The sequence below is a fragment of the Semicossyphus pulcher genome, unplaced genomic scaffold (assembly GCF_022749685.1).
Source record: "Semicossyphus pulcher isolate SPU_LCO1_2020_fin unplaced genomic scaffold, fSemPul1.0.p SCAF_22, whole genome shotgun sequence".
In the NCBI taxonomy this organism is placed as follows: Eukaryota; Metazoa; Chordata; class Actinopteri; order Labriformes; family Labridae; genus Semicossyphus; species Semicossyphus pulcher.
The window spans coordinates 1,170,247-1,195,013 of NW_027211696.1; the positions used below are offsets into that span (position 1 = coordinate 1,170,247).

The 24,767-nt window shown below is 40.6% G+C and overlaps 1 protein-coding gene across 1 annotated transcript in view; it reads left to right on the plus strand.

Moving 5' to 3' along the window:
* Positions 1-2,997: 2,997 nt before the first annotated feature.
* plppr1 (phospholipid phosphatase related 1) overlaps positions 2,998-24,767 on the plus strand; it is a 73,931-nt gene continuing 52,161 nt past the window's right edge. Inside the window, exon 1 of the mRNA XM_069673206.1 lies at positions 2,998-3,117. The gene's annotated coding sequence lies outside the window, so the exon portion shown is untranslated. The remainder of the gene's footprint in view (positions 3,118-24,767) is intronic.

Here is a 24,767-nt window from a genome sequence, read left to right on the forward strand (position 1 = left end):
AAATAAGCTGCAAAGGGGAGCCAAGAGAAGAACAGGCCTGAATTCACCTTTGGTCTCCACCGAATACGTTTCACCTGAAATCCATTTGGGTCAAGCACTGGATATGAAGCTTTCTTTTGTTGCATTTGTATTCTCGGTTTGTGTTTTTGACATTATGTATTTGCAGCGCGTTTGATGCATTTGTTACACCTTTTTCCGTCCTAAAGGAGATTAATTTATTGCAGAGTATTTGCAGACATCAAGAAGATGGAAAAAATTGCAGGACAGTCAGGCTGCAGACCTGCACTCTCGGTCGGTTCCGTTGCAGCCTCCACTGTCAGGCCACCTCCACTGTCCGGAAATGAACACAAGAAATTACAAAATAAAATCGGGCAGATGCTTCTAGTTTAACGGGCGAGAAATGCACGCAATAAATTACAAAATAAAACTGTGTAGATACAAACGGTTTTAGCGTTTCAGTCATTTATATATTTCATTGTTGTATTATTACGCTGACTAACAGTAGCCATCTTGTTTACACTAGCTTTTGACGTATTCTGTAGAAACGGGAGAGAATGATATACATTTATACAAAAAATAAAGCTTGTTTAGTCCGCAGTTGGAGCTTATGGCAGTCTTCTCTTTCTGAAAAAAACCCCACACTTCTCATTCAGAATTCCCCATTGAAAAATAATATAGTAGGAAATGTACAAAATGCCATATTTATTTTATAATGCATTTTCTTTCACATAAAATTGTAATATACATACAACTTAGACAGGCTTGGATGATGCTCTCCATGAGACAATCCTGACAATAGCCACAACTTGTCATGAGTTTCTAGTTTAGTTCCGGTTTTCTTGTATTTTGGTGTTCAGTTATTATTTATGTTTAACCATGTCACTTTGTCTCACTGTCATGAGTTCTCATGTTTAATTTTGTATTTAATATATTGTGTTCTTGTCTTGATTTAGTCTTGTTTAGTTATGTAATTCATTTGTGTTTTCTTGTCTAGAGATTTTCTGCATGAGTTCTACTATCACAGTCCTGAGTTTGGTTTTTAGTGTTTCCTGTTTTATTTTGTAGTTCTTTCCCTATGTATGTTTTGTCTTGTTTTACTTCCTGCCTTTGTGTGTTTTCCCGCCTGTTGGATTATGTGCCCTGCCTCACCTCCTAAATTTATTTAGTCTTTGTGCTCCCCTGTCTCGTGGCTAGTTCGTTGTGATCCATCGTACGTGAGTCTATGTCGTCCATCCTGTGTCGTCCTTCTCTGGAGTTTTGTCTATGTCCATGATGGATATTCTTCGTGCTTCCCCTAACCCCTCATGTCTCTTGGATTACCTGTTCCTGGTTTTGTAAGTTTTTTGCTCCGCCTTTTTGATTTTCCTTTTTGTCTTTTGTTGGAGTTAGATTTTGTTTTTGCATTTTTTGCCTTCTGTTTATTAAACCTATTTATCTAAGTCTGCATCTGGGTCCTCACCTTTTTGTTTAACTCAAAACCCTGACACAACTAGGACAAATTTTGCTTATTGCACAGAATAAATACATAACATGAAATCAACCTTGCTGTTTACCAAACTTTGAAAAACTGCCATACTGTACTGCAGACATCTTGCACCCTTCTTCACGCTTGATGAAAGAGGCGTGCTGCAGGCAGTGCGCAAGCACACTTGCGGCGAGTTAATGCCGTAGCATTACGTCAAGCTTTTTAAGGCACTCATCGAGCATTTGGCAGAATTAAAGCATTGTTTGCCGAAAAAATTGGCAGAAAAATGACACATCTGCCGATGATACTATTGAAAATGTCAAAGCCAAAATCCAGGACAAAGAGGGTATCTCTGATCAGCAGAGGTTGATCTTCGCTGGAAAGCAGCTCGAGGATGGACGTACGCTGTCTGACTATAACACCATAATCTGCAGATACCGATAATGTGCTGATAATATCGTGCATATTACTATATGACATAGAAAGTGTTATTTGCTGTATAGTACCATAGTTTAGCTTATACTATAATCATAGTTGTTATGTTTGGTTCCTATTTATTCTCAGTATTTTTGGGTCATATTTGTCTTAGTTTACAACCAGCAGGCAGCAATGTTGTTTAAAAAAAAAAAAAGTCCCATTAACACATTGGCAGTGGTGCTTTTGTTTGTTGTGGAGCCAGCATCTAGTGGCTATTGGAGGAACTACATTTAAAGGCTCCTCCAGGTTAGTTTTTAACAATTAAAGTCTCACTGTCTTGTCAATATATTTTAATAACAAGTAATTATGAAACCAGCCTCTAAAATGACTAGGCTACCACAATATTGCTTTCTTGGTATGAGCCGTTTTATAATGTCACTGTACATGTTTTGTGACTAAATCCTTTATCTAAAGTCAAGATTTGGGGTTCAAAAAAAGCCTTAGAGTGCAATAAGTTCTTGGTACTTCTTATAATTGTATCATTGGAGCTGCTGTGTGTACCTCTTTATAATGTCGAGTAAACATTTATCTATTTATTTAGACATTTAGTGCTGCATAATTATCTAATTGAGATAAATTAAGATGGGAAACATGATGAAAAGCCTTTTATCAAATACAATAATTTCTAATGTGAATACATGAGTACAGAATCTCTGAAGTTCTTCTGTTAAAAAACATTACAAGTAGTCTATAAATCTTCTCTCATATCAAAATCAAGTACCACAGCAGCCACAACAAACCATTTACCCAGTCTAAGATGTGAACATGTGCAGCTCCATGAAAATTAAGCTGAACTAAAGACACCCCGCTGTAGTCTCTTTGAGGTAAGAAAAAAGACGTGGTCCTATGGGTCCTGGGGGTCCATAGGGCATGCTCGCTGGGAATATGCGGGCTAGACAGCCTCCTTGCTTGTAACACAAGGTCCCTACATAGAATTAAGTACGCTCCAGTGGACCCGAGTACGCGTCTTGTCCCCGCCCCCCGACAAGGCACAGCATCCATCCTCATGCGCTCGCACGCTGCGTGATCCTCATCACAAACCGAGCTGTGCTGAGCCGATGGAGTAGTAGTACGAGTAGTAGTGGGAGTGCTCACGGGTTCTTTTCGCCCCTTTCTCCTCCTTTTTTCTTTAATGGATTCGAATTTTGTCTGGAATATTGCTTCATCCCATCGCGGTAAGTGTGTGTGATGTCTGCAGATGCTGTGTGTGGGGGAGAAGTGCGAAGAAACGGGACTGTGCAGCTATTGTCTGTTGCTGAGGCAAGTTCGGACCTTAATCAAGTCAAAACACGGGAGTCTGATTCGATTAAACAAATTAGAGCTCGTAGGGGAGACGGCTTTGTAAATGTAACAGATTCCGCCGCCGATTCTGGGACAAAATAGTAAGAAATTGTGTTTTAATGATTGAAAAGAATCGGTATTTAGACGGACACCTGTCTCTATCAGCAACAGTGACCGCCCTCAAGCGCTAATTTACGCTCCTACAAATACCAGTTTTGCAGAAATGTGCGCTCCAGTGCCGGGCATCCTACATTTAGAACGTACACGAAAATCTGTGCAGAATGTGTTGCCTCTGTTACCGAGCAAATGTGTCTCCAGTCCAGCAGGAACATTTTGGCCCATCTCCCCGCCCCCCAACATTAGAGGGTGGATATCCCTCCTCAACAAGCCCCCTAGACATGCGCGGCGCAGTAATGCCTTTCTGATCACTGAGAGACTGAAATCTCATGCTTATTAAGATGCCTTGATGAGCGGTTTAGTGTAACCTTGACATTAATTCATTGCAGCATGTTTCTCATCTCATCTCATTCTCTCCTTTCATCTTATTGAGTACTGTGAATGTGCAGCACTGGCCTCAGCCTGAATTAGAGAACTAGAAATAGAAATACAGTAGAGCAACCTCATCTTCTTTTTGTGCATTGAAAGAAAATGTCAAACCAATAAGAGTCATCTGTTATGTGTAAGGGCTTCTTTTTTACTAATTTGTTTTGGTCCTCTATAACCTCATCATACAGCTGCTTTTTTTTAAACACATAAGGTCCAAATGCATGCAGGCTTCAAGGCTGTTACCAACAATACAATTAAAACAATCAGGGGAGAATTTACAGTTGAGAAGCAATGCAGATGAGCTAAATTGCTCAGCAGACCGGTTACCGAATGATCTGGACCCTCATTGTAGAAAAAGTCAATGTTGCCATATACTGTAGGCTATATTGCTCTAAAAAGTCTTGCTTATTTATAATTGGCTTCTCTTTAATGAGGATATTGTGTTTCCTGTCTGCTTACACTAACATTATTGCCTTTACTGCTTTTGATTTTGAACTGGTCTTTGTGTTCTTTGGCTGGGTACTGAAAATAAGATATCATCAACCACCCAGAGAGGAACATATTTCAACCAGCTATTTGTTGCTGGAACCTGTGAGTTTGTACTGTGTGTGTTTATATCTGACAGAGGTATTCATACTGGTCTCTGTAGTGTATAGCAGACATGGTATTATTCAGCAGACAGATGGCAGGTGGCTGGGCATCAGGTGAGACTTTCCCTGGCTGTCAGCAGGGCCTGCTGAATGTGAGATAGCTGTTGGCATACACCCACCATACATAACAGCACAAGTCTGCATTTATGCATTTGTGTGTGTGTGTGTGTGTGTGTGTGTTAGATTTGAGGATGCATGCAGCTGGCACACAACTGTTCTCTTGGTCAAATGAATGCATGCAGGAATGCCTGTGTGAAGGTTCCATTCTATACTACTTATACAGAAGCCTTGTTTTGCTAAATGACGTGTGTGCGCCCTTCCTTGCAATGTTATGTCACTCTTGACCAATCGCATAACAAAACCGACTGAGGTCATAATGACATCACCATGCCTGGCAATGACATACTGGTCTGATGTTCACCTGTGACATCAGCAGCAGCAAAAGTGCTTATTTAACCGTCTTTGATTGTAATTGTTGTCATTTTTCATTGCAGTTGTGATGAATATCAAATTTTCATCTGATGTAAATCCTTATCATTTTGACGCCTGATCTTAATTTAGTCCTTGCATAATAAACCATTTAATTATTACTAGATTGACTTTAACAATGACTAAATAAACGTGTAATTTATTATTGTTCTATTTTCAGCTTAAACATTGGATCGTAAAATTGTGGTAGATTTTGGTCTTCTGCTCTCACCACCACTGCTTCATTTTAATGTAGTTTTTGTTTTCAACACTAACTGTTTGCAATCTTTGTGTCTGTCCTCGATGTGGTTTATGCGCTTCCACATTTATCCCTGCAAGGTCAGCTTTAATAGGATAAAGCTGCACTTGGTGAGATTTTATGGCATAACTATGCCTGTTTTATCACTCTACTCTCCAGCTGAAGGACTACGTGAGGGTTGCCTGCAACGGAGTAGAGCATCCCGTGAGATTTGTTGCAATGGAATTCAGCTGTAGTGTATGATTACCTCTTCACATCGCAAGTGATAAATCAAAACATACAAGTGAAATGTCACATGTGTCTTAAGCAGAAGGAAGTGAGTGCTCTTGAAAACCAGATACAAACGTGTCAAATTTATTCTAATGAAAAAAAACTGTTATTTTGTTGCTGCCTTATTGAGCCACAGATACACAAAGCTGCTACAGTGCACTCAAGAGGTGGGAAATATATCAGTGACAAGGTGCTGTTCTAATAATTAAAGAAGATACCAGCCTTGTGTTGTTGAAGGAACACCAGACGGACGTATAGTGGTGAGGCTGCAGGAATGACTGACCTCTGAACTCTCGCCTGATATCCATCCCTCTCCTCCTCACACCAGAGATTTGCTATTGATCATGTGCACACACATACATACATATTTAGACTGCCACACACACACACACACACACACACACACACACACACACACACACACACCCTTTCTATTATCCAATGTTAGCAGGTATTTGATTACCACTAGATGTGGGGGTGGTGTTATTGGTTCAGTGGGGGTGTCCTGATTGGGCAATAGATCTGTCACTATGATGTCTCTGGAGGAATGATTAGCCCTAAGGTGAGATAGGCTGCAGCCTGCTTCTGGAGGTTGAGTGACCCACCCTTTATCTATTAGAAGGCAGACACGTGCGGGTGATATGATGCCAGTAAGGACCGGGAAGAATGGGAACTCTGGCTGCTCTTACATTAATATATTTGCTTTGCCAGAAGCCAAAACATAGAGTAGCTTTTAATGTGGCTAAACTTCTATATTTACAAGGCTGCTTGAGTAATATGAGGGAAAAGTGATAGGTTGTTGGCTGAGATACAGAAAAATATGCAATGTAGCTTGTAGCTTGCCAGAATGCAACGCAAGCTTCTCAGCCCAGACTCATGTATATAATTAGTCAGAATGTGTGTTAATGGAGATTTACTAGAAACTGCAGCCAAATATCCCCGCTGGCTGACAGCCTGGTAACTGATCAGTTAGGTTATAGGTTAGTTATATACATGCACACTAAAAAACAGATCAGGGCTTTCATATGAAAATGTAAACAACTCCATCACTGTAGTTTGTGGAGTTTAGAATATCGATTTGTTAATAGTTCATCATTAGCTGAACACTTAGTGTTCAGACGGGTTACATTTTAATGTTTGTTTGAATAGAATAGTTGGATGGCATAGATGGAGTAGTTGTTTCCCTCTCTCACAGCATGAACTGCAACAACTTGAATCTAAATCAATTTTGATTGATGAAACCACTGCAACAGACAAACTGAGACAGAAGTAATTTCCTTTATCTCACCGTCTCTTCAAACAGAATTTGAAACTAAGTTTAGAGGTGGCACAATTTCATAAATATGTTTTGTTCAGCCCCCTAAAAGCCCACTATACAAATCCAGACTTATCTCATATTTTGTCTGTCCAATCTCTACACCTTTGTTTTTCAGCTGCATCAGGGAACACGGGGCATTTCAGGAGCACAATCTTGGCCGGCTGTAAACTTAACAAAGCAGTTCCCTTCAGTGTTCATAATTCGCAAGGTTCAGTTCTGCTCTTTGGAGATGCTGCTCTTTATTGGTCATGCTGAAGTAGGGGAGAAAATCCCAGTCAGCATAAACTACATCCTCAATGTCGTCATCATCAATGGCATCAATATCATTAAGGTCAGAGGTGTTCATAGAGAGCTGGGTCTTTAGCTTTTTCTTAAAGGTGGAAAGGGACTCTGTGGACCGAATGGAGTTTGGTAACTCATCCCACCACCTGCGTACCATATAGTAGAAGAGTCCAGTTAGTGACTTAGGACCCTGTTGTGATGGGAGTACGAGGCCCCTTCCATTGGCAGAGCGTAGTGGGCGGAGGGAGTGTAGACCTGGATGAGGGCGTTCAGGTAGGCAGGAGTTATTTTTGTTGCTGTATGTAAGCAAGCAACAGGGTTTTGAATTTGATGCATGCAACCGGGTGACAGTGGAGGGATATGAGCAGTGGCCGTTTTGGGTTGATTGAAGACCAGTCGTGCTGCTGCGTTCTGGATCATCTGCAGAGGTTTGAATGTGCATGCAGGAAGGTAACACCCACGGCAATGTTTCCCACACATAAAGGCCACTCAAGTAATTTTAGAGACTAATTTTCTCATGTTTCTTGTTTTATCTGTCATAGATCTTCTATCCAATATTTAATAATTGCAGAAAATCCTCCCCGCATGTTGTGCCTCTGCTGTCTGTCATGTGCAGCGTCAGACGAGAAACACACACATACAGAGAGAGAGGACTTCTTGTATGTCCGTGTTTAGTATAGACCTTCTTATGCCACTATTATAAAAGCTTTGAAGTGCAGCCGTGTAGTGAACATCTTTAATGACGAGCCTCCTTCACGTGCAGCTCAACATTAGATTAAAACATCTAATAGCTAAAATAAGTCATTAGCTTAAAAGTCTAGTTAAAATTGATGTTGATCTACCTTCGAACACTAAGTTGAATGTACAGCTATCAGCAATTCTTGACTAGTCTAATAAACATTTGAAATTCATGTTGTCGGATTATTTAGGATTAGGTGTGGCGCAGGTGCAGCAATTTTGCCTATAATTTATTTCAAGTACAAAATTAAACAAAAGATTACACGTAGTGAGTCAAGAGGAAATGAAACACGGTCAAGGAAAATAAGTTCCTGGCAAATTCTGAGGCCAGTCAGAATCTGACTTTTTAATCACATACACAACACAGTTGGTAGCTTGTTAGCTAGAACAGCTAATGTTTGTACATTTGATACATTGTTTTTTTTGGCTAATAAACACAGACTACACAAATGCTCAAGCAGTCAAATTTGTACGGACCTCAACTGTTTTGATTTCAATTGTGATTTAACCTAGGGCTGGGCAATATGACAATATCTATCGTTAAAACAATATGAAAATGTCAATCGTATTGTTTTTCTATAATGTCTCTACCATGATGTCACAAAACCAGCAGCTAAACTGTTTTACGGCAATTTTTATGTCATTTTGACAATGCTTTATGTTCTAATCCTTGCACGACTCAGGCTCAGCCCAAGTGAAAACGGAAACTCTGAACTTTTTATTTGTAAAGTCACACAGGATTCAAAAAATAGGCTTTACCATGTGGTTATTTCATATAGACTAATTATTTGTTAATTTACCAGAAAACATGATATATCGTGATATACATATCCAGCCCGAGTCACTGCAGGTCACTTAAAATGCTGTGATTGGCCCAGATTTTCAGCATCTCAAAGGGCAGACCACAACCCAAAAGAAAAAAACAATCAATAATTATTTTCATCTTTTAGGTTCATCACTTTGTTGGCCTAGTTTTTGATCAAAACAGGAACAACGGTCATAGTCAATATCAGAGCTTTATGTTTGTCTTTTGGTGATGATTCAGTGGCTTGTCAAAGTAACAATCACAAACTTTTTCATTTAAATAAAATGTATTTTAAGTCACTATCGCCGAATGAGGTAACACAATGGTGACTGAGCCTATGGCCCACTGATGAAAGCCTTTGCATTTGCAGTATATCGTATTTTTATGGATTGGGTGTCTGTGTTGACATTCGTGGAAAACAAGCGGCGCCCAGTCAGTCACAGGTTTTCCATCACCCAGCAGTGGTTGGTCTGCCAGACAGTGTAGGCGGAGCTAAGCGGCTGCACCTCCGGTTTCTGTAAGCATTGTGAGGAAATGGTAATCAATCAATCAAATTTCAATCAAATTTTATTTGTGTAGCGCCAAATCATAACCAGGGTTATCTCTAAAGAGAGGCCCAACATGAATCCACCATGAGTAGCACTTAGCAATTCGGCACATTGGCAAGGAAAAACTTCCTTTTAACAGGCAGAAACCTCGAGCAGAACCAGACTCATGTTGAACAGCCATCTGCCTCGACTGGATGGGCCGAAAATGGAATATAAGGAGATGCAGGATAGAGACAGGCAAAGAGAGCAACAACAACATATGTTCTTGTTACCACAACAACATATGTCCTTGTTACATGAACAACAACAGACACATACTTATGGTTACAATGCCAATAATAGTGATAGACTAGGGTGAAGATTGGCTAAATAAATAAATAAATAAATAAATTAGCGAGAGAAGCAGAGTAATGATAAAGGCTGAGGTAATCGTAATTGTAACAGTTGAAGTCAACAGGTCTACTATTAGCATTAGCAGCAACAATAATGATACTATGGGGAAGGCTGATGTTAGTAGTTGTTGCAGTCGAGCAGGTCCACAGCAGCAGGTGGTCTGCAGCAACGATCCTCAGGAACCTTCAAGACAAGGGAGCACAAGAACTCCCGGGAAGATATGTGGTTAGTAATGTTAATGGGACCAGAAGATACAGAGTTAATGAGCTGCATTAATATGACAGAGAGAGAGAGAGAGTCAGAGAGAGAGGAAGAGAGAGAGAGAGAGAGAGAGAGAGAGAGAGAAAGTCAGAGAGTCAGAGAGAGAGAGAGAGAGAAGCTTGGTGTGTCAGATCCCCCCGGCAGTCTAAACCTATTGCAGCATAACTATGGGCTAGTCCAAGCCTGAGCCAGCCCTAACTATAAGCTTTATCAAAGAGGAAAGTTTTAAGTCTACTCTTAAAAGAAGAGAGGGTGTCTGCCTCCCGGACCTTGACTGGTAGATTGTTCCAGAGGAGGGGGGCCTGGTAATTGAAGGCTCTACCTCCAACACTACTCTTAGAGACTTTAGGTACCACAAGCAGGCCTGCATCCTGGGAGCGCAATGTTCTAGAGGGGTAATATGGCACTATGAGCTCTTTAAGATATGATGGTGCCTGACCATTAAGAGCTTTGTAAGTAAGAAGAAGGATTTTAAATTCTATTCTAGATTTTACAGGAAGCCAGTGCAGAGAGGCTAATACAGGAGAGATGTGATCTCTCTTCCTAGTTCTTGTCAGCACACGTGCTGCAGCATTTTGTACCAGCTGCAGAGTTTTTAGTGACTTATTAGGGCAGCCTGATAGTAACAAGTTACAATAATCCAACCTGGAAGTAACGAATGCATGGACTAGTTTTTCTGCATCGTTTTGAGACAAGATGTGTCTGATTTTTGCTATGTTGCGAAGATGAAAGAAGGCTGTCCTTGATATTTGTTTTATGTGGGAGATGAAGGACATATCCTGATCAAATAGAACTCCCAGATTCCTAACAGTAGTGCTGGATGCCAGGCTGATGCCATCTAGGGCAGCTATATCATTAGAGAAAGAGTCTCTAAGGTGTTTTGGGCCGAGCACAATAACTTCAGTTTTGTCTGAATTAAGTAGCAGAAAGTTTCTAGTCATCCAGATCTTTATGTCCTTAAGGCATGCTTCTAGTTTAGATAGCTGATTGGTTTCGTCTGGCTTCATAGATAAGTATAATTGAGTATAATCTGCATAACAATGAAAATTAATGGAGTGTTTCCTCATGATATTACCCAGAGGAAGCATATATAAGGTAAAAAGAATCGGTCCGAGCACAGAACCTTGTGGAACTCCATGGCTAACTTTGGTTTGCATAGAGGACACATCATGAACATTAACAAACTGAGATCGATCTGATAGATAAGATTTAAACCAACTTAGTGCAGATCCTGTAATGCCAATTAAATGTTCTAATCTCTGTAACAGGATGTGATGGTCTATCGTGTCGAAAGCGGCACTAAGATCTAACAGGACGAGTACAGAGAGAAGTCCTCTGTCTGAAGCAGTAAGTAGATCATTTGAAACTCGCACAAGGGCTGTCTCAGTGCTATGGTGGACTCTAAATCCTGACTGAAAGTCCTCAAATAAACTGTTGTTATGAAGAATGTCACATAATTGATTAGCGACTGCTTTCTCAAGGATCTTTGAGATAAAAGGAAGGTTAGATATAGGTCTATAGTTAGCTAAGGTGCCTGAATCTAGGGTAGGCTTTTTAAGAAGTGGCTTAATTACAGCTAGTTTAAAAGACTGGGGTACATAGCCCGTCGATAAAGACATATTGATCATATCTAGTAAAGAAGTGCTAATTGAGGGAAAGACTTCCTTAAGCAGCTTGGTTGGAATCGGGTCTAAAAGACAGGTTGATGGTTTAGACGAAGATATCAGAGAATTTAGCTCAGGAAGGTCAATTGGAGAAAAACAGTCAAGGTAAACATCAGGTTTTTGAGCAGTTTCCAAAGATACATCTGCACCAGTTAACGGCTGGAGGTTACAAATTTTGTCTCTTATCTTTAGGATTTTTTCATTAAAGAAGCTCATGAAATCATCACTGCTGAGGCCTATAGGAATACTTGGCTCAGTGGAGCTGTGACTCTCTGTCAGCCTGGCTACAGTGCTGAAAAGGTACCTGGGATTGTTTTTATGTTCTTCTATGAGGGAGGAGTAGTAGACACCTCATGCCGAGCATGCCGTAGGGCCTTCCTGTATTTATTAAGACTATTTTGCCAGAATAAACGAGACTCTTCTGTTTTGGCGGATCGCCACATTCTTTCAAATTTACGCGACATTTGCTTCAAGTTACGAGTTTCTGAGTCATGCCATGGAGCTAGCCTCTGTCGTTTAATAATCTTCTTTTTTAAGGGGGCAATTGAGTCTAGAGTACTTCTCAGCAAACCTGCAGTACTATCAACAAACTGATCAAGCTGAGAGGGACTAACATTAGCATAAGAGCTTTCTGCAGTAAACAGATGTGGTAAAGAATTAAATGCAGCTGGAATTGTTTCCTTAAATTTAGCTACAGTCCTATCAGACAAACATCTTGTGAGTACATTTTTGTTAACTGGAGAGTAGTCGGTTAATAGGACATCGAATGTTACTAAATAGTGATCTGATAAAAGAGGATTTTGTGGGAAGACAATTAAGTTTTCGGTTTCAAGGCCATAAGCTAGAACAAGGTCGAGGGTGTGGTTAAAGCGGTGAGTAGGCTGGTTTACATTTTGAGTGAAACCAATAGAGTCCAAAAGGGACATAAATGCCATGCTAAGACTATCATTATCAACATCTACATGAATATTGAAGTCCCCTACAATAATTATTTTATCTGAACTCAGGACTAAATCTGATAAAAACTCTGAGAATTCAGTTAGAAAATCAGAGTATGCGCCAGGAGGGCGGTATACTATCACAAATAAAACAGGCTGTAAAGTTTTCCAAGCTGGGTGTGAAAAACTCAGAACAAGGCTTTCAAAAGAGCTGAAACTAAGTTTTGGTCTAGGGTTGATTAGAAGACTAGAACTGAAAATAGCCACTCCACCACCTCGACCAGTGTCTCGAGGAGTATGAGTATTAAGATGACTGGGAGGAGTGGATTCATTTAAGCTGACATATTCTTCCTGACACAGCCAAGTCTCAGTTAAAGAGAGTAAATCAATATGATAATCTGATATCAGATCGTTCACTAATAGAGCTTTAGATGACAGGGATCTGATATTTAACAGACCACATTTAATTCTCATATTTTTTGGCATAACTTTGGTTGTTGTTTTAATTTTTATTAAATTTTTTTGATTTACTCCTTTTTTATTTGAGTTTGAATTAACTGTAATAAAAGGCCTGGGTTGGGGGGCAGACACAGTCTCTATAACATTAACATTGTGGCTGGGAAACTGCTCACAGGGAAGCTCAGAGGAGTGTGTAGGACTACAGCTCTGCCTCCTGGTCTCAACTCTGGTTTGTCAGGTTTTACGACTAACAAACTTAGCCATATTACGAGACAAAAGAGCTGCACCATCCAAAGTGGGATGAATGCCGTCTCTTCCGATAAGACCAGGCTTTCCCCAGAATGTCTGCCAGTTATCTATGAAGCCCACATCGTTTGCTGGGCACCACCTCGACAGCCAGTGGTTGAATGATGACATGCGGCTATACATGTCATCACTCGTCAGATTGGGCAGGGGTCCAGAGAAAACTACGGAGTCCGACATTGTCTTTGCAAATGCACACACCGACTCAACATTAATTTTAGTGACTTCCGATTGACGTAACCGGGAGTCATTAACGCCGACATGAATTACAATCTTATCAAATTTACGATTATCCTTTGTCAGCAGTTTTAAATTTGACTCGATGTCGCCCGCTCTGGCCCCAGGAATACATTTCACCATGGCCGCTGGCTTCGCTAACTTCACGTTTCTGACTATGGAGCTGCCAATAACCAGAGTTGGTTTCTCAGCGGGTGTGTCGCTGAGTGGGGAAAACTTGTTCGAAACGTGAAGTGGTTGGTGGTGAACCGTGTGCTTCGTCTTGTGGCTATGCTTCCCTCTGAGAGTAACCCAGCCACTGCATCCAGGCTGCTCGGGAGTTGCCGGGGGAGAAGCTACGCTAGGTCGGCCCGCACCGGCTACTGGCCCTGGGGGCTTGCTGCTGATTACAGCAGCTAGCGATGCTTGGTTTTCCAAGGTGCGGAGCCGTGTCTCTAATTCCGTGATCCTCGCCTCCATAGCTCCAAAAATACTACATTTCATACAAGTACCCTTATCCGTAAAGGAGGTCGAGGTAGAGCTAAACATCTGACACACCGAACAGGGCAGATCAGGAGAGCAGGAGGGAGAAGGAGAAGACATTTCAATTGATTAAGCTAGCTGCTAAGCTAACGGCTAAGCGAGTATAAAGTTAAGGGTTTAGCAGATATGACGCTAATGCAACAACGAGAGTGCTTGATGAAAACTAGTGTCTTTTTAAGTACACAGCAGCTGAATAACCACAGTGATGATAATTACAGCAGATTAATCGATTTAGCTCGAGCTCTAGCAGCAGCTACAAACAGCACAGAACAACACAGTAGCAGCGAGAAAACAGGAAATGACGCAATGACGCAATACGCTCACCTGACGCAATACGCTCACGCACTCTGTGTAACAGATACAGTCTCCTTTGATGTATCTCTACTATGGCTGAACAAACAAGGAAAAGATCGATGACTACAGATACAACTTCAAAAATAAGTGAAAATCCAAAGAAAAAGAAACAAATTTGATGCTCAGATGAAGGCAAACAGTCTAAAACTGAAAGCGAGGAAAATCAAGAGTTAGAACCATGACAAAGAGAGCCAGCTGTATACGTCTGATTAAATTGGGAAGAGTGCTCTTGCGACTAATGATTATCACCAGTGGGAGGCACTCAAGAGCCCTAAAATTGAAATCTTCGAGATTGTATCTTTAAGTTGTGTGCAGTAATTTTGCAGGGGTCTTTGTGTCTTCAAGATGTACAAAGTCACATGAGCAGGTTAAGTTAAAAAATACAAGAATCATCACCATAGTCGCACAGTTTTACCATTGTACCTACAATGGTTGCAGTCAGCTGATAATCTTTGTCTTTTCTTTTCCTTACACAGCACATAACAAAAACTACAAAGAGCCCCTATAAAACACAATTGAATCTACTTCTGGATTAAATGATTGCATGGACGAGGGATATCTGCACTGGCACGATACTGCAGGAATATTGAGAAATCTCTGAAGGGAACGACTTCTTTATCTCCAGCTGCATCAAGAGGATGGTTTTGTGATGCTTCTGATGGCTGAAAAATAGCTGAACACTGAGAGATCAAGGGCTTGTTTGATCTTAATATAGACTGAAATCTGGAGATGTTACAAGGCTGCATGAGAAAAACTTGCACAGCAGCATTCAACACACGGAATGAAAACACACACACACACACACACACATACAGAAGCCTTGGAGCACTTGTGTAAACCCATTTTCCCAACTTAAAAAATTTACATTCATACATATGCAAATGTACCTGAAGCAATTGCAGTTATTTTCCATTGGCAGTTGTTTGGATGCAAAGGAGCTGGATTAATTCACAGCATGAGCTTAACCCAAACTGTTGTTTTAAATATGAATATATGTTCATTTAATTTAGAAGAAATACAATATTAGGAAATCCTATTTAGCCTAAAGCACTGGTTTAAACAATCAAAAAAAGGTCAATAAAAGTAGATTGCATTGCAAAGTTGGCACAAACCTTTAGGTGTTACAGCACTGCAATAAAGTATGTGATTATTAGGTACATCACTATGATATTTATTTTTTTTGTATAGTTGAGAAAAGAGCATGCAGATATGACATATAGGCGAAACTGATCAGGCTGTGCCGATTAGCTTAAATGAGCTTAAGAGACATAAACCACTTCAGTATTTGGAAAAAAAAGACATGAGGGTGAAACTCAGGCCAGAAGCTGAGGCAAACGCTTGATATGTGGAAATGGAGAATTTAGTTTGAAAACTTTCTGACACTGTACGTGTGAGCGTGTTGCTGCTAACAAACTTAATAGAGTGTCCTCAGCTGTTCTCTGCTCCTCTCTGCTTGTCTGGTTTCTTCTTCCCACACACCTTAAAATCTCTCTCTGGGGGATTTTTTGTTCTTAGTTTGAGAAGTTTTGATCCTTTCCTAAAAGGATACTCCTGATCTTCTTTTACTCTCAACTTTGTTCTGTTTCCCATCTTATCTAACATGTCTCTGTGTTTGACATTTATATGTCCTCTACTGTATATCATCGCCAGGCGTTTGTCAGAATGACAAAAATGATTCCCATAACAGTAGCATTTGTGTAAGTAAGGTATTGTGTATCAGAGCCACTACAAAGGCAACAAAACTTGAATTTGTGGTTTGGCCTACATTAGATACAAATCTTCATGGTGGTTTTCTTCGTTTTCATTATTATGTAAAGAAACAACTACTCCACATAATCAAAGACACATGATGTTTCCATCTTGTATCTTTTCTTTCAAAACAAGGGGCTCTGAGAGCTTTAAAAAAAAACCTAATTTTGCATTGCACTCCTATAACAGTTTCCTGATTGGAAGTTTTGAAAAAAATTAACTCAATCACTGCAGCACCAAAGATTGTCTATTTCTATTTCACATATGGTGTGTGTGATAGATGGAGGTGCCAAGAACTGAGACTGCCTGTATGAAGGGAAATCATTTCTACAAACTCTGCATATAACTCCTGCAGAGAATGACAGCAGCATATCTCAGAAGAGGTAGAGAAAGTTCCCCTTTCCCGAATGAATGCCCTTTTACAAAATGATTTGCATATCACTTCATCTCTTTTCCTCCTCTGTTTGTCTTTCTCGTGTCTTTTCTGTCTCTTTCGGTTTCTCACTCTTCTGTTCATTTCGCTCAATCCGCTGTGAGTCACTGTCTTGTCTTATGTTTTTCTCTGAGGGAAGATACGAGAGGAAAGATATGGCCATGTGTATGCATGTGCATGATAGAGGAACGTCATCACAGCCTTACAATGATTATGACCCATCTGTCCAGAAGTTATCATTAGACACCTTCACATTAAACAAGCAAATATACTTAATGCACATCGACAGAAAAGTTTTTTGTCAACAAAAGCTTTGTGAGAAAATCCATTATCATTGTTTTCTACCGCCTACATAAATAATACATTGATTCCCCATGAATAACTGCAAGAAAACCACAAGGGAAGCATTAAAAGTGACTATTTATAGCAATAAAGATGCTTGGTTGGCAACAGTGGTAGCCATGGGACAGCTCTGTGTTTGTGAGAGAGTGTGTGAGCCCTGCTCTACTGTGCAGTCAGCAGATAAGCACTCTGAAATGAGATGTATACGTTGTTGGCAATGAACTTTTTCCCTGGTTATGATTTCAGGAACATGTCCTATGGTTAACATAGTTTATGGTCGCTCAGGGTTGTATAATATATGTGAAAAATTACCATTTGGTGACAGCAGGAAGATTCTCAGCCTCCAAACACTGTTGATTTTTCTGAAGTCAAATAAAAGGCACAAACACAGAGTGAAGTGCTGAGATGGCACATTTCCCAGCAAAACATGCGCCTTTGTTTTCATGAAAATAAGAACAACCTTAAAATAGCCTCATTTATTGTGCTGAAACTGTGCATGAAACTTCCATAAAAACAAGTCATCAGTCTATGTAAAGCAGTATGTTGTTCTATACATACCGTGGAAGCATATTGAAACAGGTGTGCAAGGCCCAGTCAAAGTGAGTGAGGTCTAAAGTTGTTGCCGTATTTTTTCAGTTCTTAATGTGTAAACACATCAGATGAAACAGTGAATGTTAAAATAATAGTTTGACATTTGGGAACACATTCTTATTCATTTTTTGTTAAGATTAAGATCAGAAGATTAACATTTCTCTTATGTCATATTGTCAAATATTAGGCTTCAGCCAGCAGCAGGTAAGATTAGTGTAGCATGGAGAGGGGAAACGGTGAGAGACAAGCTTAAATCAGGGATTTGTTTGCTCATTCAATGAATGAACTGATAAAAAATGGATTGTTTCAGCTTGAGTTGTTCTGATATTGATACCAGAATGGGAAAAGTCTTGTATACTTCTTCAAATGTGGTATTGGGTTTCGGAAAGTAGGCTATGCAAGTCAACACACCTATCCAATATCACTATTTATTAGTACGCTAAAAAGTCAACATGTTTCTTCTTCTCCAAAACAGTAGCATCAATAATATATGCCATGGCTGCCAGTAGCAAATACTGTTTCAGAGGGGCAAAGAAGAAGAGCACACTGCTAGCTAAGAGGGAAACTTGAGTCAGGGCTAGCAAAGTGTTAGCAATAAATGTATTCTCATCATACATTTTTAAGTCTAGGTCATTAAAAAGAGTAAAAACACAACACAAAGTAAAAGGGTTTCTCAGATGCTCTTTTGCAGATATACGACTTCAGGAGGGGCTGTTAGCCGAGCTGCTTTAACGTAAGCTTAGCTTGGTTCAAGGTGCTCAGCTTGTTTTTAGTTCTTTCAGTGTACTGAGCCAGGCCAACAATGACAGCAATCATTTCCCATCCTTACTGGGTTATTAATATAGTCCTTCAGCTTTTAAAGGTCCCATGTTATGCAAAATTCACTTTGGAATGGTTTTCTAACAATAATATGCGCCCCCTGCCTGTCTACAAACCCCCCCGAAATGAGAAAAGTCTATCCTCTCCCTCTCTTGCTTGCTCCACTTTACAGAAAATGTGTGCTGAAACAGCCCGATTGCAGCTTTTCCCTACATGACATCATTAAGGGCAATAACACCTCCTCCAGATTGGTGACCCCGCCCCAGATAAATGTTTGGTCCGCCCCCTGAAACTTCCTTGCGGGTGCTATTTTTTTCCGCTCGCAAACGCTGCTCCGGTAAAATAAACATGGCAAAGGTACGGGCAAAGCACGGCAGTTGCTCTGTTGTTGGCTGCACAAACAGCACAGGAGTCTATTTTTACCTCCTCCTTCTGAGGTTATGTTGCTTTACTGTATGGGCCTAACGAGCGTGATAGCCTGTTGAATGTGGTTTTGGCATAGCAGCTAAAGTAAGTATAGTTTCCTTATACTACGCTAAAACCCGTTACCACTCTACAGCCCGCCGGCGGGCCGTCATCGTGATTACTACATTTGCCCTGCAGCTACGATGATAACTTTATGTTGCCACTCGTGTCACTTAATTGGAAAGCTACGATCAAGCTCAAGATTCGATTGATATTCACCATTAAAAGATCCAATCACCACAGCAGCAACAGAACATAAACAAACATTTACAAAATTGATGTAACTCACCGATGAAGGCTCACTGATGCATATTATTTTCATAAATTCCCTCCTGGTACATTGCCAAAGGTCCAAAAGCATTATTCCAACAATAAGTACGCCGTTCGTCGTTACTAATCGGCCATCAGAAATGCTGCATTTCCCTGTGTATTTACTGTAATAACTTCATATTCCCTTTGAATTGCCGCTCCGTTCCAGTATCAAAGTTGGAGGAGAGCTTCTTAGCCGAGGTCTCATTTGAACCAATAGGAGCTTCCATTACTGATTCTCAGCCTACAATAGCCAACCAGAGTCGGTGTTGAAGGAAGGTGTCTGTCCCTCTTTGACTGAAGGCAGAGCTGGCCAATAGCAACCAAATTAGCGCATGGTACCGGAGCGCAAGCAACAGACCTCTTTCTCTCTCTTACAGTGAGAATAAGCCTGTTATACTGTGCGTAGTTAATGTAGATTCATGATGTTCTAGTTTTACAACTTCACCTCATTTTCGTTCAAAGGAGTTTCACACAGAACACAGAATCTCACAGCACTGCACCCATTTTACTTGCACCTGGCACTAATGATTTCTTCTTCTTTTGTTATTTAATGGCGGTTAGCAAACAGCTTTCAGATGTGCTACAATCACTGTCTGGCGGTTGTACTGAATTACAACCAGGCACCGGTCAAAACAATAGAACAAATATATATTCTTAGGTGAGACAAAAGGTGTGTCTATAGTATAGTATGACAATAGTATTTGAGGGGTGTGCTCGTTATAGGCCAATACTTAGGTGTAGTATCGGGAACAAAATAAATGATATTGAAACTTCTGTAGTTTAACTCTCTAGACCCCATAGCACCCGTTCTATATTTCACTATCGCACCCAAGAGCACCCATCATTTTAAAGTTTTTTAGTGTATCACAAACGGAAAATAAACCATTGCATTGTAGATACTTTAAGTTGTCACTGATTAGCTGGAACCGGAAATACACGTCGTTATGTTGTCATCAGAGTTGTAGTCTTTGGCTTCAGATCTAAAAATGGCTCCACTGCCTAATCGTCCTCGTGTTTACAATCTTATGGAAGCCATAAGATTGTGTTACGGGGCGGCTGTGGCTTAGTGGAAGAGTCGGTCGTCTTTCATTCGGAAGGTCGGAGGTTCGATCCCCAGCTCCCTCAGGCTACATGTCGAAGTGTCCTTGGGCAAGACACTGAACCCCAAATTGCTCCCGGTGGCATAGCCAACGGGTATGAATGTGATATCTGTTGGGCACTTTACGTAGCAGCCTCTGCCATCAGTGTGTGAATGGGTGAATGTGATATGTAGTGTAAAAGCAGCTTTGAGTGGTCGCAAAGACTAGAAAAGCGCTATATAAGTACAGTCCATTTACCATTTACATCCTGAACCACCGTGCACAATGGAAAGCGCCCAAGATGTGAGTTCTTTTTTGCTCAAAATCACGTAATCACCGTCACTAAACAGCGAGATCTACCTGGCTTTCCTTGCTGGAGACAATGCTGTTTTCCTATTTGCAGTGCTCCCATCGGTCGGGAGGACTGACCGGGCCGCAGCGACTTTTCCTCATATGTAAATTCGGTGATCTTTTTCTCATACAAGTTGCAAAAGACTACCCATTACTGTTGTCTGCTCTTGTAACATTGCTGTGTGGGTTGAAGTGTGGGACGTTTTCTCTTCTTCTCTTCGCTTTTCTCTGTTTTGTTGTCAGACTCAGCATACAGAGAGAAATGTTGATATTCGTTATAAAATGACCTGAAGTTACTTTCTCTTATTTTAGGTAGACTGAGATCCATTTCTCTTTGAATGTTTTCATTGTTTGGCATTGTTACGGTGGGGTTACAAGAGAGTGCAAGTTTTTAGTAATAATGCCTGTTTTTTAAAATCGTTCCCGGTCTAAAAAGCTATACACGCCAGATATTTGGTATCAAATTAAAAAAGAAGTTGAGTTTCTTAAAATGGAAACGGAAATGGATTAAGCAGGAACATGCTCATTTAAATGAGAGTTCTCAGGGAACTGCAGCAACATTGTAGAATTCTATTGGGGTCCAGAGTTCACATTTGCCTTTTGGTTTGCTTTAAAATCTCTTTGTACTGAAGTAGCAATTGCAGCTCTGCAGCATTTGTAAGAGTTCCATAACCGAGGCTCCTCATTTCAAGTAGGCAGAAAGGGCGCAATGCCTCAACACCAAAATGATGGCGGTAATAATGGAAAGTAACATTCAATTTTTCCATGCTCAGCATTTCACTCCCACCTCTATGACTGACTCTGTCACTGTGACAGTGAAGTCACATTTAGACAGTCAGGCAGAACAGCTCAGCTGGGGAATAGGCGACGGTCAATCAGATGATATTTCTGGGCTTGATATTTCATCGTTCCCTCTTGCCGTTCGTGATAGGAAAGTCCGTCTAGACAAAGTCATCACAGGCCGGCTGAGTGGACGGGGGATACTGATGAATTCTGACAAGGCCTGTAGGCTCCTTGTTTGATGAGATTGCCTGTGGTAAGACGATCAGATCACCTTTTATCTGACTATAATTAACTGGCTCTTGGAATTAGAAGAAAAATACTCCTGTGTGATGATCTTTGGAACGTCTTTTGAAACTTTGACATCCCGAGGCTGGAGAAATAGACAAATAACATTAAGACTTCAGTGTGACTAGGTTCAATTGTTGAGTGCTGTGACTCCTCACAGCTGTGAGGCGCTTTGAAGGGAGAAATAAATGAATGTAGTGTAAACTCTTTGACATTTGAGTGTTGCCCCCTTAAATTTTCTGATTTGAGTCATCTGTCACAGAGCCCGCAGTCAACTCATCAAGCACACAGTCCAGCTGTCAAATTGCCAGTATTTATTTTTTTAGGTCTATTCCCTCTGCAGCATTGCCCAAAGAACAGGACATAATAAAGGCTTAGACTGCAGTCTTTCTTAAAAATAGACCACATGTCTCAAAAGATTAAAGTCTCTTTTTAAGTGTCAAACACATAATACCTGCCAATCATTTAAAGCATAATAGAGTTCTTGTGCTTTCCAGGCAGCCACTAATCATGTTAATACAAACTCAAATACAACTTGAGATGTCATAAAAATGTAAAAAGACACTTATTAAGACACAGTATGTTTTCAGTTATGTTTACATCACCGACTTTAACTTTAAGGTTTGTTTGGTTGGTCTATTAAAGACATCTTTTATCGCCTTCTTTCTGGTCCTTTGTGTTTACTCCCACAAATCTAAAAAGCTGTGTTATCATGATGTTACACTCTATTGACTGACAGGTAATTAATTCATTGGACAGTATTGTGAGTCATGCTCTGCTCCATGGACATGCCTTATCAAACTTAGTTTGCTGTGTTTTTTTTGCACCACAAATGAATTGAACCAGACTGAGATCAGAAACAGATCAAGACCCACCTTCTAAGTTGTTTGCTTCAGTTGTTTTGTCTGTGCAAGAGTTGAATTAACAGCTTTCACTCATAGACTGTATAAATAATGGATGTAGTCTCAGTGACATCACCCATTGGTTTCTGAAGAAGCATTTTGAAGCCCGAATTGCAGCGGTGCTGGCAGTCGCCGTATTGGAAATGCCAGAGCTGGCTAATCCAGAGGCAGAAAAAGAGGCGGATCGCGACCGAGCTGAAGCCTATGGCTGAGGACTATGGGCCACATGAATCAGTCAGCTACGGCTATGAAGCTAGGCTATATGCTCCTCAGCGTGGTTATTAGCCTTAGACCTTAGCCTTGTATAAATAATGAATGAGCTTAACTTTGTGTTTCCCAGTGGAGATTCTGTTTGTGATGGTAACTGACTGCAGGTGTTTATTTATCAGAGTAAAGAAGTTGCGGACTCGCTGCTCGCTCGTCCGGTGAGAGAGCAGCAAATCAACACGTAACGGAAAACTCTAAATAACCGATCTTCTCATCACTACGGTCCGCTTTAATCTCTCCGGGGGAAAGCAGACTCGCATTTACTGGCCGACGATTAAATAAATGTTAAATAAACACTGAACAGGCTAACAAGCCAGCTAAAGCGAGCACAGTATACCTGTGCTAAATATATATTTAAATACATTAATACTCCCATTTAACTCACCGAAAAGCTGGAGCACAGACTTTTTGCACGGCCAGAAAGTTCCATAAATCCCACAGAGAGACAGATTATTTGTCCAAACTTTGAATGAAAAAATCCCCAAAAGGCTCAGACAACACAAACAGGCGAAGTTAAATGGTAAATGGACTGCACTTGTGTAGTGCTTTTCTAGTCTTTGCGACCACTCAAAGCTGATTTTACATTACATATCACATTCACCCATTCACACACTGATGGCAGAGGCTGCTACGTAAAGTGCCCAACTGTCAATCAGATATCACATTCATGCCCGTTGGCTATGCCACCGGGAGCAATTTGGGGTTCAGTGTCTTGCCCAAGGACACTTCGACATGTAGCCCTGGGGAGCTGGGGATCGAGCCTCCGACCTTCCGATTGAAGGACGACCGACTCTACCACTGAGCCACAGCCGCCCCTGTTAAGTTCAGTGACTGTGTGTCTGTGTTGCCGTCGAGCAGACAGCCAGCAGGATCCACCTGTCAATCAAGTGAGCCAGCCCCTATGATTTAAGGCTTAATATAATTATAACGAGTGTGTTACCCCCCGTACCATCATCTTGAAGAATAAGATTAGCTATATATAACAAAATGGCATTTTCCCACCTGCTGTTATGTTATTTCTTGTTTTCTGGAGCCTCAAGTGGCCATTTGAGGAACTGCAGTATTTTGCACTTCCGAATTGGCTTCATTTAACACCGGAGGTTGCCGCTTGCTTTCACTCCAATCTAAAAAAAACTGAACCAAAATTGTACCAGTCTTACTGTTTGAATCATTGGGTGTCATATTACCCTCAAGATATGCATTTAATAAGCACCAATAATAATCTTTTCTGTAGCTTTCATCTGTTGCTCATTGTAAAGAGAACAATGCTGTAGATTATGGAAATACTCAAACAAACACAATTTTCCACTAAGATAAAAACCACTACATCAACTGTTTCCATTTGACTGGCTCGATACAATCATGGTTCAGTGGTGCAAGCTGCAAAAATAATGAATAATTTAATTCTGTCGGTGTTTGTAGAGAAGATATTTATAAATGGCACATATCTCAGAGTATCAGAAGTGTAACAGTGTAAATGTGATTAGTGTGGTCATTTAATTTTGGGGGCTTTTTACCACATTACAAGCACGACTACTCAATTTCCTCTCTGTGGTTGATGCTTCCCCACCTAACCGCTCTAATCTGAAAAGTCACTGAGTCACTTGAGGCCGATTACACTGTTAATGTGCACTGAGACGGATCGTGTGGATGTCTAGCAGTCATGTTTTTTACATGGTTTTACTGAAAGCAATTCAATTTACATGGCATGTGAGATTTTTCAGGTTGTTGCCTGCACTTCTGTTTTAATTAAGTGGGAGACCATCCATCAACTGGAAAACCTTAGTTTAACTTTACCTGATAGCTATCCACCCCGCTTAAGTGGCCTTGAATAGGAGAGTGAGTCCCTACCAGCTCTTTAGTGGACATCAATTTGACTTTGGCACTGATCTTTCCACAAAAGGAAGGAAAGATGTATTACATGTTCTGTTGCTGGTAGTAAGTAAGTGTTATTTCTTCATCTCAATAAAGGTCAAGTCAAAGTGGTGCAACAGATCATGGTTGATCCGTGATCCGTACAGATCACTCTCCGCGGTTCAGCACACAAGTAAGCCGCGGGCTGATGCAAAGTTTAACATTATGATGTAAAACACAGTTTTACTGACGCTAAATCCAAGTGTTGCATTTAAAGGAGACAAGACAGAGTGTTGT